Genomic DNA, 18,009 nt, shown 5'->3' on the forward strand with positions numbered 1-18,009 from the left:
TCATGGGCAATATTTTCTCCATGAAGAATATCTTGTCATAAAAGCAATAGATTATGTTAATTTTGGGCTCATTTTAATTGTAATAATATGCTGTAAAAAATGAAGTGCCATTTTCAATTATCTGAGAATGTTTCATGAGCTGTATGATGTTTTTGACACATTGCAGTACATTATTTTATAGATTATGAAAAAAAGGAAATTCTATTTATCAGCAAATAACTCAGCAATACTTAAGAGTTTTTCAAAGTGGATACATTCACTGTAAAGTTCAGACTCTAAGCTTTCAAATGACATCAACTTTGTGTTAATCAAGGCAAGATTTTTAAAAAATATGGTAAATAATATTTTTGCAGCTAGGTGGCGCCTGCTGGCGGTACACTTGGTTTTAGAGGGATTACTCAGCACTCGTTATGAGTTAATAAATGTAATTATATCCTAAGATCCTAAGCTTTAAAATTATATATAATTTGTGTTGTTCCATTCAGTGGTTGCTTAGTAATAAAAAAAAATATTTCAGAATGGGAATAAATCAAATAAATAAATAAAAAAGCTATAGGCCGCCTATAGGCGGTTATAGGACATGACACAAATTAATACATTTTGAAGCCACTAGATGGCGCTCTTCTCAGTTGAATTTTTTTTTTTTTTAGGCCTGCACTCTATTTTGATGTGAAATGTTGCATTTATTGAAAAATAAAATAAAATAAATAAAATAAAAATATATATATTAATTCTAATGGAAAAAATAGCTCATAAAAATTATATAATTAATGCAAAGTATCATAAAAAATTCTAAAAATTCTAAATAATAATCAGAAAACATTATAGAACAAAAATATATTTGATTGGTTATCCTGGGAAAAAGTAAAGTAAAATTTTAAGGCTTCGCCCGTTTTCGGGCGGGAGGAAGCTAAGTGTGACTATTATACGAAGAAGCCCAGAGGGTTGAGACCGCACCAAAACGAGTTGCTCTCAGACGCACATCAGAAAAGGGGTAAAAAAGGGGCCTGTGGAGCTATAATAATGAGGAATTCAGACCCAAGCATTGCAGTTCCGCTTTATATAGACTACAAATGTATGATTTATATGTTAAAAGGAACGATTTAAAAGCATGATATGTCTCCTTTAAGGTCCTCACCCAGGTGCTTTATCTCCATATCTAAGCACTGCCCACTAAAATCTATATAAACTACAATGTACACTTCCTTAGTCAGACTTGTTGACTGCAGCCACCGACAGCTCGTGCTCTCAGTAAAGAATCCTGCTGAAGTTACAACCAAGTCTCCTGGTCTTTGCTTCTGAGTTTCCTACAACAGTAATCTTTACTTTACCTCACAAACCTTCATCAGCACTATGTTTCCATTCTCACATATTGTGGATCTGCAATACAAAGAAAATTTCAAGATGAACTGAACAAATTACTGATTGTCGGTTTTTAATAAAGCTTTTAATTATGTTAGCAATGACTAATGCATAATTTTGCTGATTTTAACTTTGGGATGTCTAATGCTATTCTGATTTATTTACACTGTTAAAGAGTTGAATTTCCATGCTAAACATGGCTAAAGTTCCAAAAAATTAGTTGGACGGAAGTTTCAGAAATTTTTTTTTTTTTTGAGTATGGCAATGAATGATGTCATAAAGGGCGGAAGTCCTTGTATGGGCACGGCACGCCTCCAGGACCTCGACTGTTTTCGGAAAGAATTGGTACAGCTGTATTAGTCTTTTATATATCTGCTAAAACTAAAGACTCTTCGGAGATATGGAGGATACAATACTACTCTATAGGTATTGAAGATGAGTGTGTTATGTGCCCTTTAGTCAAGTCAAGTCATCTTCATTTATATTACGCTTTTAACAATGTAGATTGGTCCAAAGCGGCTTTACATTGTTAATAGGAAATTAAAGTAACAGCGATTGTTTTGGCTTTATAGCAGCTCTAGAATAAAGTTATTGTCCAGCTAAAGTTAGTTTTAAAGGATTCACTTCCATTGCAATGATCATTAGTTATTAACTTAGGGGCCGCTTATACGACACCGTTTTAACAGAAAACAGAAAGTTCTTTCTGCACAAACTTCAAAAACACGAACCTGTGAGAACGCTGATGGCGTGCACATGCACACCACGAGTTCAGTCTATAGGTATGCGCGTTTGTATATATGTGCGCAGGCGTCTAGTCCTTCTCTACAAATCAACCCTCAACAAACCACCTGTCTGGCCTTAAAATTTATAATACAGAATTTGTATCGCTTCCGCATAGCCACGCAAACCGGAATTATCCCGGTATAGAGGTAAAGGGAGGGGAGGGAGGCCTTCACAGGGTAGAGACTAGTTGACACTTCAGGACTGTGTTGTTGTCACGTCCAGGCGCAGGTCCTTCATCAGATCTGGATACAGCCTGGATCCGGCGGACTGCGGTAAACCTCGGGGTAAACAGTGAGACTAATATTAGCGTAGACGCCATTCTTCTTATGATGTAATGAGTACATCAGGATTTATGGGAAGTGTTCCCGGTTCCGGCTGACCTAATCTATGCAGCCTAACATTGAATTATAGAAGTCTATGATGTGTTATCCGTATGCTAGGTCAAAGAGATGTGCTTTTCAGCTTCCCGGACAATGTTAGGAAGATTGTTCCAAAGTTTTGGTGCTAAATAGGAAAAGGATCTACCGCCAGCAGTTGATTTTGATATTCTAGGTATTATCAACTGGCCGGAATTTTGAGATCGCAATAGACATGAAGGACTATAATGCGTTAAGAGCTCTCTCAAGTACTGTGGGGCTAAACCATTAATGCTTTGTAAGTAATCAGCAATATTTTAAAATTTAGATGATGTTTGATAGGGAGCCAATGCAGTGTTGACAGAACAGGGCTAATATGGTCATACTTCCTGTTTCTGGTAAGAACTCGAGCTGCTGTGTTTTGGACCAGCTGTAGTTTGTTTATTAAAGGTCCCGTATTATGCCCCTTTTCACAAGATGTAAAATAAGTCTCTGATGTCCCCAGAGTGTGTATGTGAAGTTTCAGCTCAAAATACCCAACAGATCATTTTTTACAGCATGTTTAAATTGTCATTTTTTGGGGGCTCAGAAAAACGCGCTGTTTTAGTGTGTGCCCTTTAAATGCAAATAAGCTTCTGCTGCTTGTCACAGGGGGCGGAGCTTCACGAGCTCGCCACAGTCTCTCAGGACAATTTCATCTCACGGAATGATGATAATATCAGAAACTCTCAGTAACGGTGTTCATTTCGAGTCGGACAATAATGCCTACAGAGTCAGAGTGCTGTATAGAGATGAAACAGGTATAGTTTAGTAGTTTAATTACGGTTATTATAACGTATTTGTCATCTGCTTGTATGTATCCATTATTTATTAATAGCCTACAAGTCTGCTGTCTGAATGATGATCAAACATATACTGATGAGTTTGAAAAATGAAAGTTTATTGTACATCACACAAAAGATGAAGCATCAGTTTTACTTCAGAAAATCACCGTAAGAGCTGAGTAAACACAGTAAGTTATTAGAAGTGCGCAAGTACATAAACGAATTTCGGTAGAGTTGAGGGAGCATTTCTGTGGGCGGAGGTTAGTCAAAAAACGGTTCTAGTGACTTCATTAAAGAAGGAAGTAGAGGGATGTAGTCCAAACGGGCCGTTCACTGTAGTCAACTTCTGTTAAATAAAATATCTCGCTTGGCATTGAACTTTGAGCTTTATAATTTTACAGATAGTATTTATGCTCTAACAGCAACATTACACACTAACTAAAGTTTGAAACATGGGATCACGAAGAACGGGACCTTTAAGCGTGCAGGACCATAGATATCATATAAAGGCTAGATGTCTTAAGGCGGAGTCACTTCCGGCATCACCGGCGGCCATCTTAGGACAGGACTCTGTGAATTAAGGTGAGTGAGCAGCACGCACACAAATCCTCTTATCTCGCTGAAATCTGGACAGATTTACAAACGGTTTGGTTTCTTACAAACGTTATTAACGTGGCTATAATTCTGAATGCTTAAACATTTTGAACATAATTATTCATATGTATGCAGTATAATAGCTACATCTCTGACGTTTATAACAAACCAAACCGTTTGAAAATCGGTAGAAAATTGAGCAAGTTATGGTTATTTAAAAGTACATGCACCATGTTATGAGTGAGCGAGCATCCTGTCGTAAGATGGCCGCCGTGTGCGGATGTCGAGCTCCATTGGCCAGCAGCGCGGACGAGACATCTAGCCTTTATATGATATCTATGTGCAGGACAACCACCCATAAGAGCATTACAATAATCTAGCCTTGATGTCATAAACGCATGAACTAATTGTTCCGCATTTGTCAATGAGAGCATATGACGTAATTTAGATATATTTTTAAGATGGAAAAATGCGGTTTTACAGATACTAGATATGTGACTTTCAAATGAAAGATTGGTTTCAAAGAGCACACCCAGCTTCCTAACTGACGACGAAGACTTGACAGAGCAGCCATCAAGTGTTAGACAGTTTTCTAGATTATTATGTGAGGAAGTTTTTTGTCCAATAATTAGAATCTCCGTTTTTCAGAATTAAGTAGTAGGAAATTACTAGTCATCCAATTTTTTATATCAGCTATGCATTCCGTTAATTTTGTGAATTGTTAAGTTTCATCAGGGCGTGAAGAAATATAGAGCTGAGTATCATCAGCATAACAATGAAAACTAATATCATGCTTCCTAATGATATCTCCCAAGGGTAGCATGTACAGAGTGAACAGCAACGGTCCTAGTACTGAGCCTTGTGGTACACCATACTGAACTTGTGATCGATAAGACATCTCTTCATTTACTGCTACACACTGATAACGGTCAGATAAGAATGATTTAAACCATGCTAATGCAATTCCACTAATGCCAACATAATTTTCGAGTCTATTTAAAAGGATGTTGTGGTCAATAGTATCAAATGCAGCACTAAGATCGAGTAACACTAATAGCGATATACAGTCACGATCGGATGATAAGAGCAAATCATTTATCACTCTAATGAGAGCAGTCTCAGTACTATGGTACGGTCTAAATCCTGACTGAAAATCCTCACAGATATAATTTCTTTCTATAAAGGAACATAGTTGTGAGGATACCGCATTTTCTAGTATCTTTGACAGAAAAGGTAGATTCGAGATCGGCCGGTAATTGACTAATTCTGTAGGATCAAGTTGCGTTTTTTTAACAAGCGGTTTAATCATAGCCAAATTAAAAGAAGAGGATGACATTAAGAAGAGGATCTATGACCTCTGGAAGCATCTCTTTCAGTAGCTTAGTCGGTATAGGGTCTAACATACATGTTGTCGATTTAGATGATTTAACGAGTTTAGTGAATTCTTCCTCTTCTATAGCAATGAATGATTCGAATTTTTCCTACAATGCACTCCCTGATGTGATACTGTAGTAGACAGTTGCATATTAATACTTTTCTCCCTGATGTTTTCAATATTTTAAGTGAAGAAGTTCATAGTCATTACTGCTGTGCTGCTTGGAAACTTCTGGGCTTGAAGCTTTATTTTTCGTTAGTTTAGCCACTGTTTCAAATAAATACCTAGGGTGTTGTTTATTGTCTTCTAATAGGGTTGAAAAATAAGCAGATCAAGCAGATTTTAAGGCCTCTCTGTATGCAATTGAGCTCCCTTTCCATGAAATGTGAAATACCTCTAGTTTTGTTTTCTTCCAGTTGTGCTCCATTTTTCTGGCTGCTCTCTTAAGGGCCCGAGTGTGCTCATTGTACCATGGCGTTGGAATATTTTCTCTAATCTTCTTTAAGCGCAACGGAGCAACTGTGTCTAAAGTGCTGGAAAAGAGAGAGAGAGTTAAAAGTTTCTGTCGCAATATTGAGTTCTTCTAAGCTATCTGGGATGCTGAGATGATTAAACTGATCAGGAAGTTTATTAATAAAGCAATCTTTAGTGGCAGAAGTGATAGGTCTAACATTTTGTAACACGGAGTCTGCTTTTCAGTCTTGGCTAAATGAAGTTTACACAAGACTAGATAATGATCTGAGATGTCTTCGCTCTGCTGCAGAATTTCAACGGCATCAACATTGATTCCATGTGATAATATTAGATCTAGAGTATGATTACGACAATGAGTAGGTCCTGACACATGTTGTCTAACTCCAATTGAGTTAAGAATGTCTTTAAGTGCCAATCCCAATGCATCTTTTTTGTTATCTACATGTACAGTATATTAAAATCACCAACAATTAGGACTTTATCTGCAGCCAGTATTAACTCTGATAGAAAGTCAGCAAATTCTTTGATAAAGTCTGTATGGTGCCCTAGTGGCCTGTATACAGTAGCCAGCACAAATCTCAAACGTGATTTATAATTTACACTATATATTGCTTTATTAAGCACCAACACTTCAAAAGAATTATATTTGAAACTAGACTTCTTAGTAATTCTAAAAATTTCACTATAAATTACAGCAACACCTCCCCCTTTGCCTTTCAGACAAGGCTCATGTTTATAACAGTAATCTTGCAAGGGAGGACTCATTCAAAGTAATGTAGTCGTTTGGTTTTAGCCAGGTTTCTGTCAAACACAGCACATCTAGATTATAGTCTGTAGTCATATCATTAACAATAACTGCTTTTGAAGTAAAGGATCTAATTTTCAGCAACCCAAGCTTTATCATTTGCTCATTTGTATTATATCTGTTTTTTATTTGTTGAACATCAATTCAATTATTACCCTTAGATGGGTTTGGAAGTTTTTTGTATGTCTGAATTCGGGGAACAGACACAGTCTCTATATGGTGATATCTGTGAAAGAGGCTCTATGTGATGGGATTTATCTGACCTTGGACTGCTGGCAGACGGTCGGTTTAGCCAGTCTGTCTGCTTCCTGAACTGAGCCCCAATTCATAATGTCTATATTACGACAGTCATAATGTTATCAATATTTTATACAAATATCATCTGATGAAATGGAAATGGTCATGTTTATGGTCTTGTGTTCTCCGTCTTGTGTTTGTGGACTTTTATCTTGAAGTGTTTTTTTCTGTTCCTATGTTTCTTGATTCATTGTTTAATTCCTGTTTTCCTTGTTGCATTGCCTGCGTCCGAATTTGCTAAAAAATTATGTTCTATATATGAGTGTGTGTAGTATGAATGTAATTCGGACGTACTACATTCATGTTGTCTTTATCATGTGACCAACCAGCGTCAGTTGTGTCGCTTCACTGCCATTCACAAATCTTCTCCTGTGGCCTCATGGGATAGTAAAGTGTTCATCGTATGCACACTTAAGAATCTCACCGGTAAAAGTATGTCATCCAGATACCTACAGTGTTTAGCTACTGTTTTATGAGTACTGCGAATTCAGACATACTTAAAGGGATACTCCACTTTTTTTGGAAATAGGCTCATTTTACAACTCCCCCAGAGTTAAACAGTTGAGTTTTATGATTTTGGAATCCATTCAGCCGATCTCTGGGTCTGGGGGTCCCACTTTTAGCATAGCTTAGCATAATGAATTGAACCGGACAAGACCATTAGCATCTCTCTCAAAAAAATTAAACAAATTGTTTCGATATTTTTCATATTTAAAACTTGACTCTTCTGTAGTTACATCGTGTACTAAGACCGATGGAAAATGAAAAGTTGCGATTTTCTAGGCTGATATGGCTAGGAACTATACTCTCATTCCTGCGTAATAATCAAGAAACTTTGCTGCCGTAACATGGGTGCAGCAGGCGTAATGATATGACGCAGCACCTGATAATAATAATAAACTTTATTTTATAAAGCGCCTTTAAAAGCAGCTTCTCAAAGCGCTGTACACAAACTAAGCAACACAAAACTCAAATAATAAAGTAACATCAACAATCAAATGCTAATTTAAAAAAAGAAGTCTTAAGTCTACCTTTAAAAATGTCATAGCTCTGAGCTTCCCTAAGATCAAGAGGCAGAGAATTCCAAAGGACAGGAGCATATGAAGAATAGGCCCTGTCACCCATAGATCGTAAGCGTGTATGAGGAATAACCAACAAGTTGGATTGTGAAGATCGCAGTCTCCGGGTTGGGGTATAGGAAATTAACAGTTCAGATAAATAATAAGGAGCCAAGCCATGCAATGCTTTATATGTCAGCATCATAATTTTAAAATCTACTCTGAATCTGACTGGGAGCCAGTGTAAGGACTCCAAAACTGGAGTGATGTGATTGCAAACCCTGGACCCAGTCAATATCCTGGCGGCCGAGTTTTGTACATATTGCTGTTTGTTGAGTGTGAATTTAGAGACTCCAGCTAGAAGGGCGTTACAGTAATCTATCCTAGAGACGACAAAGGAATTCATCAGCTTTTCAGCTACTGAGAAATTTAGCATAGGACGTAATCTTGCTATATTTCTGAGGTGAAAAAAGGATGATTTAACTGTACTCTGAACAAAATAATCAAATGAAAGCCTAGTATCAAAAATAACTCCAAGATTCCTCACTTTAGCTTAAGTAGCCAAGACAGAGCCATCAATAGTCAAAGATAAAGAACCAGCTTTGGAAATTTGATGACGGGAACCAATAAGCATAACTTCAGTTTTACCACTATTCAGACACAGAAAATAATTAACTAAGCATAAATATCATTAAGGAAGTTAGTTCTGGTAGACTAATTTATACACACACATGCACACACTCCTCAGTCAATCAGAAAGTGGAGATGAGTTATGGTCAGTCATAGAGAGAGAGGCCTTGTTTTAGATTATTCTTTTGGATTGTTTCAATAAACCTGTTTTTGACGCATATTTCATGGTGTGGCCACTGTTTTTGCTTCTTTTGACTAATTGTTACAACTTGCCTCAGAAGTATATGTTACAACCTATACACCGCGGGCACGGTAGTGGGGTGGGTTGTAACAAAGGCACACCATGTATTTGACATTAACTCATAGGGGCTGTGATATTCTTACAGAGGTTTGAATTGGTGCCTTTTGTAGAAAACAATTGTGGGTACTTTGTATAAAAGTTTCAGCACTATAGCTAAAAAAATTCAGTGAGTTAAGGATACTGAAGTAAAAAGTGTTACAACCATACCTGTTTTCCCACTACTTAGGTGAATTTAGTGAATTCCAGTCTGAAAAAAATGTATTGCATAACCCAAGCTCAGATACATTAAGTGACAATTCCAACACATACCCACGCAGTAAACCATTACAAAGATGTAGGCTTGTCAAATTTGTTGTCCTCGCTGTTATGCTCATGACGCACTTTCTCAGGAGTGGCTCTTTTTTGTTGTTTTGCAAGTGTTGACATTTCATTTGGGAAGTTCAGTTCTAAAGTATTGTTGCTGCTGTCATGTTTTAAAATAACAAGAAACTATATCAATCTTGACTAGCAGGATACTTGTAATTTTTATTAGCATATCTTTCAACTAGACTTTGAAAAGGTGACACACAGGCGCATGACTCGAATGCAGTGAAGGGGTGTCCAGATTATACCAGTTAACATATAACAATATAATAGGCCAAACAGTAAGAGATATCAGTCTTTTTGACTTCAAGGTCCCCTCATTGTCCTTAACAATATTTGATAAAATATTGTAGAGCTTAGCATAGCTTGAAAGATGTATTTATTATAAAAAATATTCTTAGCATCACTCAGAGTTCACACTACAAGCTTAAATCATACGAAGTGCTTGTACTGAACATGATACTGTGATATCTCTTTTGTTTTTAGTTCTGTCAGTATGAACAGATCCCCTGAGCACAAATTTGCCCATTTTCTTTGAGATCATTTTAATGTTATGGTGGATGGAACCTATGGAATTTCTGACCTATGGAGTTGATTTTGATATGATATAGCTATTCTGCCACAGAAAGATAATATTTCAGATCTCTACATTTTGTAACCAACCTGCAAAGGTACAGTGGCCTACTGTGAAAAGTTTCTGGCACCTGTCAAAAACGCCTTAAAGGAGATTTTTTTTTCTCACAGGGGCTAATAATTGCTAATGAGCAACACCTGTGTGTATATATATATATATATATATATATATATATATATATATATATATATATATATATATATATATATATATATAACCTGACAAAACAGTACACAGTATAATTGAGTGAGCGTGTGACACATATCTTGTCCTCGCATTAATAGAAAAGGCCAATTGTTCACGATTATTACAATAAACAATACATTACAATAAACTGGTTTCTCTTTCATTTAGAAAGATAGAATGTGTAAAATGTGAAAGGTAAACAAACCTGATGAGCTACTTATATATACTTATACATATATATATTTTTTTTTCATATACAGTAGGTGAACTGGATGAAAGATGACATGCAAAATGTAGGCTGTTTCAAAACCTATGGTGCTCCCTTACACGTAAATATTTTATGCAGTATCTATGATGCCCAAAAATTCACAGGTTTCCCATCCAAAAACCAGCACAGAAAGTTCAACCCCTTTGGTTACCAGCCGCAGCTTCACCCTATTTAATCTACCATAGAAGTGACACACAAGATGATCAACAATGGGTATAGAGATGATTAATAAATCCTAAATGTAGTGCTAATGTTTTATAGCCAAGTGGTTCTCAAATGGTGGGTCATGATCCAAATTTAGTAGCAAACCATTACATTTCACAAGCACAATTCTATGGTATGGTTGTATTTTATTATTTACCTTAACCATAGTTTTCATAACAAAATAAACAGGTTTATCAAAGGCTGTACATCTGATTTTCACACACTTATATAATAATATGTACAGTACTAACACAATATCTGGCCCAGTGTTTGTTTGATAAATTAATAATATTTGTTGTATGAACAAACAAATAAAAAACAAGTATGAATACAAATAAATAAATATTGAATAAATTCATTTTCAAGATTAAATGCATCTCATACATTATACATTGTCAAAACTCATTAAATAGGATATTCTGCACTGAATAGTTCATGATTGTAGAATTAAATGGCAATGCTGAAAGGAAGTGAACAGATGACTTAGTTTTGAGGATGAGTGTGCTGGTAGTCATGCATTGTATGGCCCAGGGGTGTCCTCACCTGGATGTCTCTAGCCTAGTAAGACCTTAAATATCTGGTTCAGCCATTTGAGGTTGAACCAGAGAATATCTCTAAGACCTTGAATATCTGGTTCAGCCAGGTGTGTTTAATTGGGGTTGGAGCTAAATTTAGCAGGACAGTGCCCCTTCATGAGAAGGACTGGACACCCCTGGTATAGCCGTATGCAGGCCAACCAGGTGACACATGTCTATCAATCCATAACCCACAACTTAAACCATAAATTGAACAGATTGGGTGATAAGTTGTTAACGCTTCAGCTCAAACCCCCAAGATTTTATGATTTTTCTAAATTTTGACAATTTTGTGTGGTTCTCCTAACCAACCACATAACAGGCGTAAGCAGATTGTACAAATTCATACGAATTAGCAATCAACTCCCCAAAACCTTAAATAGTTACAAATTGCTATGATAGTGTGTTGCCTATGTGGCGAGGGGGGCGTGGTTTTGCGAAGTCTGTAGCGGGAGAGAGAGGAGGGGAGTGAGTGTGAGTGTGTGTGTGAGTGAGTGAGTTGGACTGGGACCTCGTGAGCTGCTGTCGACTGGAGAAGAGATTGTCAAAAGAGACTTTGAACTATTGTTTTGTTTCTACAAAAATTCACATCCTACTTTGGTAAAATCACTGGGGTTGCGTAGCATTTTGATGTTTGTTTGTTTTCTTATGTGACCTTGTTTCCTGTTTGCATGTGTTCAAATAACCCACTTGGCCTTTTCTCAAATGAGCTTGAATCGTTCCAGAAGAGGGCAGGCTTGACTTTTGTGTAATATGTAATATCACAGGAGATTAACGCAAACCTAAACCTGGCAACTTGCATGAGAATGACAGCTCTTTACTTGTCTGAGCATAATTTTTACTGACATAAACACCTGTATAAATCACAATGCAGAGAAAATCATCACAAAGAAGCTTACATTCAAGCATCATTCCTAAGGAACTTGTAATATTACCACTGAACATGTACCTATTAATTTGGTGTGAAAGTGACACTATAGGTTGTGCAATGTGATTCAACAACCGCAAAGAATGTAGCTCAGGAACCTTGTGGCATTCCTTTCATCGTGACATTTGATTGTAGGCGTTCTATTTTCTACAAATTGTTACTTCTGAAACTTTGTGCATCAGGTTGTCAACACCTTGTGATCATTTGAACTTGTATGCCCCCTCTGTTCACTTAGAGATCTATAATAATAATAATAATAATAATAAAAACCACCTTTCATGATACTGTAAAAATGAATACGCTATATCTACTCAATAAAATTGTGGCAACAGATTACAAACAATATTATTAATTAAATGTAACAAATTAGAATTGAGTAATAATTAATCAAAATAATTCATTAAAAGTTAACCTTAAACTTTAAATTTAAAATGAGTAACATTTGCAACAATTTTTTTTAAACAAAAATATCTGAATAACAGACAGACATCAAAGATGAATTAGGCCTAAGAACTCTTTATTTTTTATTGCCAACATTGAAGACTGATGTTAACCAGCAGAATCATTGAAGGAGAAAACCGTTATGCACTGCATGTAACCGAGTATTATCTGTCTGAGCACCACAGATCTGAATCTCAAATAGATAAGCACAGTTCAGCAAAGAAAAAAAAAAAAGAAGGAATACAACAAATGCTCTCTGAGACTGATAACAGGGAAGGTGTGCCAGCGAGGAAATAGATTTTGTCTGTCTGTAAAGATGCCATGAACCCCACATGTTGGATAAAATCAGTGAAAAAATGTCTAGTCTTGTTAAACACTGAAAGTGCTGAGAGTTTAACAGTGGCTCAGTGGGTATAGCACTGTCATCTCACAGCGAGGAGGTCCTGTGTGTCCCTTGCTGTGTCCCAATTCAAAGGCTGCATTCTTCAAGGGCTGCATTTGAAGGCCTATTGCTTCACTATGGCACAGCGAAGGCTGTCCCAATTCGAAGGCAATCCTTTAAATGCGGCCCTGAAATGTGCCCTTCATTTCATGGATTGCCAGGATGCAACAGATGGACCCTTCGCAGTCTCATCCACTTAAATAATCTAATTTGTCTAATGATACAATGAAAAAATAAATAAAGAATAATATATTCATATATATAAAGCGGTTCAAGTGTTAACTTACATCTTACCAAGAGGCAATTTTATATCATTTATACGCTTTATTATGTACATAAATGGGTCATGGCGACCATGTTTTTTATTTAGGCAGTTGAGTATAACTTTCAAAAAAGTCCAGTACAGACGTTATTGTCAACGACAGCTGTCACAGTGGATAGGCGACAAGAACAGTCCTGTGTAGGCTAGACCGTCCTATTTGACAACGCTCAGTCCGACCTTCGAAGGTGTGGCCTTTGACGTCAGAGTAGCATGTTGCCTTTGAATTGGGACACAGCCCATGTGTCCAGCAGCCATATCACCCTGTAGCCCAAGACTGGTTGCCCACTGAAGCTAAGCAGGGCTGAGCCTGGTCAGTACCTGGATGGGAGACTCCTGGGAAAACCAGGTTGCTGCTGGAAGAGGTGTTAGTGAGGCCAGTAGGGGGTGCCAGTATAGTGACAGGGACACTATACTGTCAAAAGAAACGGAGGTCCTGACTCTCTGTGGTCATTAAAAATCCCATTGCACTTCTCGTAAAGAGTAGGGGTGTAACCCCTGGTAATCCTGGCCACATTCCCTCCATCAGCCATTGCCAATCATGGCCTCCTAATAAACCCCATCCACTGAATTGGCTCTATCACTCTCTCTCTCCTCTCCACCTATAGCTTGTGTGTGTGTGTGTGTGTGTCCCAAGCCATGTAATGAGGAGGGTTGAAGAAAGACCTGGTGACCTACCCCGGAAAAATCATCACTAAGAAAATTTATGGACAGTATCTCATGTATGGTGGGAGATGGACCATAAATCTGAATCTGAAAAAAAGTTATTCTCTTCATTCAAACTCCAATTTAGCATCCTCTGGCATGAACATGATTCTTTTTTTCCTCTCTTGTACACACATCTAAAACATATGGGTCTATAAACTCTAAGTGTAACTGTTTTTAATTGTGGAAATATTTAAATAACAGCACAGAAAGAATCCTTTGATGATTATTAAAGCTGTTAAAACAACTGACATTTATTGGATAATAAAAAAGCACTTTACTACAGTTAACTGCTATATTAAAAATGTTTTATTGGAGTCAGGGATTTATGGATCTTCTACTGTACATGCTTGTTTGTTGTCTCATTCAACATCTCAATTCTGATAAATGTTTTCTGCACCTTAGAATTAACATATATTCAAAATTCAATTTATTAATACATAGTCTTATTTTGAACAATTCATCGGTTTCCAAAGAAAATAATTATTTATCTTTTTATTCTTCAATCACTTATAACTTCCTTCGCCTCAGAAATATATTTTTTTTCCAGATGACATTATGAATCCCTTTTTTGAATTTATATGAATTATTTTTTCAACACTTCTGCTCAGTTTTGGTGACTATTTTTACGAGTCAATTTCAGATGGATACAGAATACGCAGTACAGATTTCAAAGATTACAAATTTCCAGTACAGATTTGCGCAAAATTTTTGTTATATTTTCTAAATGATGATAAAAAAAAAAACTATTTCAAAATGATGGTGTTTCCAGTAACATAGGCGACTAAATGTTATGCGACTAAAACGTAATTTTTTCCTCTCACGATAAGTCATTCCAAAAATCATGGCAAAGGATGTTGGTAGGTTTACGTATATCCCAGTCACCGCACTAGCCATTATTTTTCATCGAAGGAGACCAGGTGTGTTTTCCAAGCATTAATAGCGAGGAAAGCCCCTTATACCTGGGAGCGGCACGTATGAGGTGTTTCTCCCTCATGTCAGCTTTCAAGGTCTTGATAAATTGTGGCATTTCTTTGTTGTTTAGAATCCAGTGTTCCTGTAATACTTTTGTCTTTTATGAGTTTAATGAAAAACTCTTTCTCGTCTTCTGTCCAAACATACCGCTCCTTCTTTAAATAATAATCATGTGACTTATGTATGCCAGGTGACCTGTAAATGTGAAAAAAACTGTTTCCATTGTAGTTTTGCTAAATATTCCTTTTTCGAATTGCCTGAAAAACCACCTCATGTGAGCGTCAAAACTTTTTTGCGATATATGGGAGTTTTCGCGAAATTGAGCCATTCCATTGGGCATATTTTCAATTCGCAATTTCAGTCTGAAGGGTAATGGAAACGTGGCTAATGTAGTTCCAATATTTTTTTGAATATCCCATTTCAGTTGCAAATACAGCAGATTACAGGAGTAAAATGGTGAACAGCGTTTCACATTGACTTGTGAAGTGTGTAATTTCAATACTATTTGCACTAGCCTACTAGCGGCGCCAAACACAAAACTTGTTAAAAAACAGAGATTATTACTTTAGAAATTCTGTTTCCGCCACAGAAATTACACACTTTACCTTTAAGGTTCCAAGGTACTTTGCAAGATGTCCTGCCCTGACATGCCAATTGAAAATCCCTTTGAGTCTCTCTCTCTTTCTACTTTTTTCTCCTTCTCCTCTTTTTCTTGACTGCTACACCCATCCATAATTCATATCTTCCCTATACTTAAAGGTCCCCTATTATGCAAAATTCACTTTTGCATGCTGTTTGGACATAAATGTGTGTTGGCAGTGTGTGTACACAACCACCCAATAGTGATAAAAATCCACTCACTCCTTTTTTATTAATCCCCATAAATCATCAGCAGTGTCTCCCAACGACCTGTTTTCAGAATGCTGTTTTAGTGACGTCACGTGTGTTGACAGACATGTTCACAGCCATATGAGAATGTCTCCCAAGCATAGGTGTTGTGTGGCTGGATGTATTAATCCACATAGCTCTCTCTATTTACTCCCGAAATATGAGGCAGCTGCTGAAGACGAGGTGGAATTATTTTGTTTTGGGTATGGGGTATATATTTTAGTAGCCTATATTTAGTATTAAAAGTATATATTTTTGTATATATTTTGCAACTATTTAGGAACTTTATATATAGAGATAAAAATGTTTAACAGGTTTATTTTTACATTCTCTCTTTTTGCGTTTGTAATATATATTTGTTTTACTCCTTAACAGATCCTGTATCAATTAAGTAACTTTAGATTTGATAAAAAGGGACAGATCTTTTAAAATAACTATTTACATCACTATACATTTTTTTTTATCACTATCATTTATTTCACTTTTATCTGAAATGCTGTTTTTCTTAAGAATTATTCTCACGTCTGTTAATGCAGTATAACATTACAGATTTTTGGCCATTGTTATTTTTTACATTCTTATGTATATTTAGAATCTTTTATCAGTTTAGTAACTTTAGATTTGAGGAAAACGGGGCAGGTCTTGAAAAAGATCTATATCAGTATAATTTACAACATTAGCTTTCTACTCATTTTAGAGAATTCTGTTACAAACTCATCCATTCAAGTGTTATTGCTTTTTCATGAGCTAAAAACACAAGGTTTTCCTTTCGGAACAAGAAATTTGTGCATGTTGTGTTTTATTAGGCTACAGAGTGTGGTAACTCTTGATTAGGCTACAAGTCATCAGAGGTGTCAAGTAACGAAGTACAAATACTTCGTTACCTTACTTAAGTAGAAATTTGGGGTATCAATACTTTACTGGAGTAATTATTTTTCAGACGACTTTTTACTTCTACTCCTTACATTTTGACGCAATTATATGTACTTTCTACTCCTTACATTTTAAAAATAGCCTCGTTACTCCTATTTAATTTCGGCTTGTTTTCATTCCGGCTTGTCGTCGTAAAAAAAAAAAAAAAATTGGCCAATTACACAAACGATTTAGATCTGACTCCCGGCTCCTGAATAGCCTACACATCGCTAAACTGATTGGCGTTGTGGTGTCTTTCTAACTTGTGACAGGCTGTAGTCACATTTGGTTGTGCGCAGTGGCAAAAGTCCTCAGAAGGAAACCTAGATGCGGTAAGCGAGGGAGAAATCGGGGCAAATCGCGGGGCAAAGAGAGAGAGCGAGGGAGAAATCGGGGCAAATCGCGGGGCAAAGAGAGAGAGAGAGAGAGAGAGAGAGAGAGAGAGAGAGAGAGAGAGAGAGAGAGAGAGAGAGAGAGAGAGAGAGAGAGAGAGAGAGAGCGAGAGAGCGCTTACATAGGGTGTAATTGATGCATAATAGATCGCGATTACCAGGTAAAATGACATGTATCAATAGCTCATTGACACAACTGTCCACGTGCGTCAAAGATTGCGCGCGCACGGCGCATAGTCGATCCTGGTTCAATGTCAGTATGAGCACGAGAGCGCTCTCGTGCGCACCTTTGAAAGACATTCATCTGTTTCATGAAGAGAAACATCAGAGAGAGAGAGAGAGAGAGAGAGAGAGAGAGAGAGAGAATTTTGTTTCCTTACTTTACTTTTATACTTTAAGTAGTTTTGAAACAAGTAGGCTACTTTTATACTTTTACTTGAGTAAAAAGCTTTAGTTGATACTTAAACTTCTACAGAAGTCTTTTTAAACCCTAGTATCTATACTTCTACCTGAGTAATGAATGTAAATACTTTTGACACCTCTCCCAGCAAGCAATTTTGCGTCTAATAGACGTCTAATAGCCGTCAAAACAGCCCAGACGTCTAGGCTAAAACGAGGCTAATTTTGGGCTGTCAGTGAAAATCTAATAGACGTCTAAACATAGCCCAAGAATAGACAGCTATTGAATGACTACATATATACGTCAAATAGACGTCTAACCATAGCCCAAGAATAGACAATTAGACAGCTATCGAATGACTATATTTATACGTCTAATAGACGTCTAACCATAGCCCAAAAATAGACCAGTCATCAATTAGACAGCTATTAAACGACTAAATATATACGTCTAATAGACAGGCAATATGGGTCGAGGCTAAAACAAGGCTGATTTTGGGCTGTCAGTGAAAATCTAAT

This window comes from Squalius cephalus (assembly GCF_949319135.1).
Source record: "Squalius cephalus genome assembly, chromosome: 2".
NCBI lineage: Eukaryota > Metazoa > Chordata > Actinopteri > Cypriniformes > Leuciscidae > Squalius > Squalius cephalus.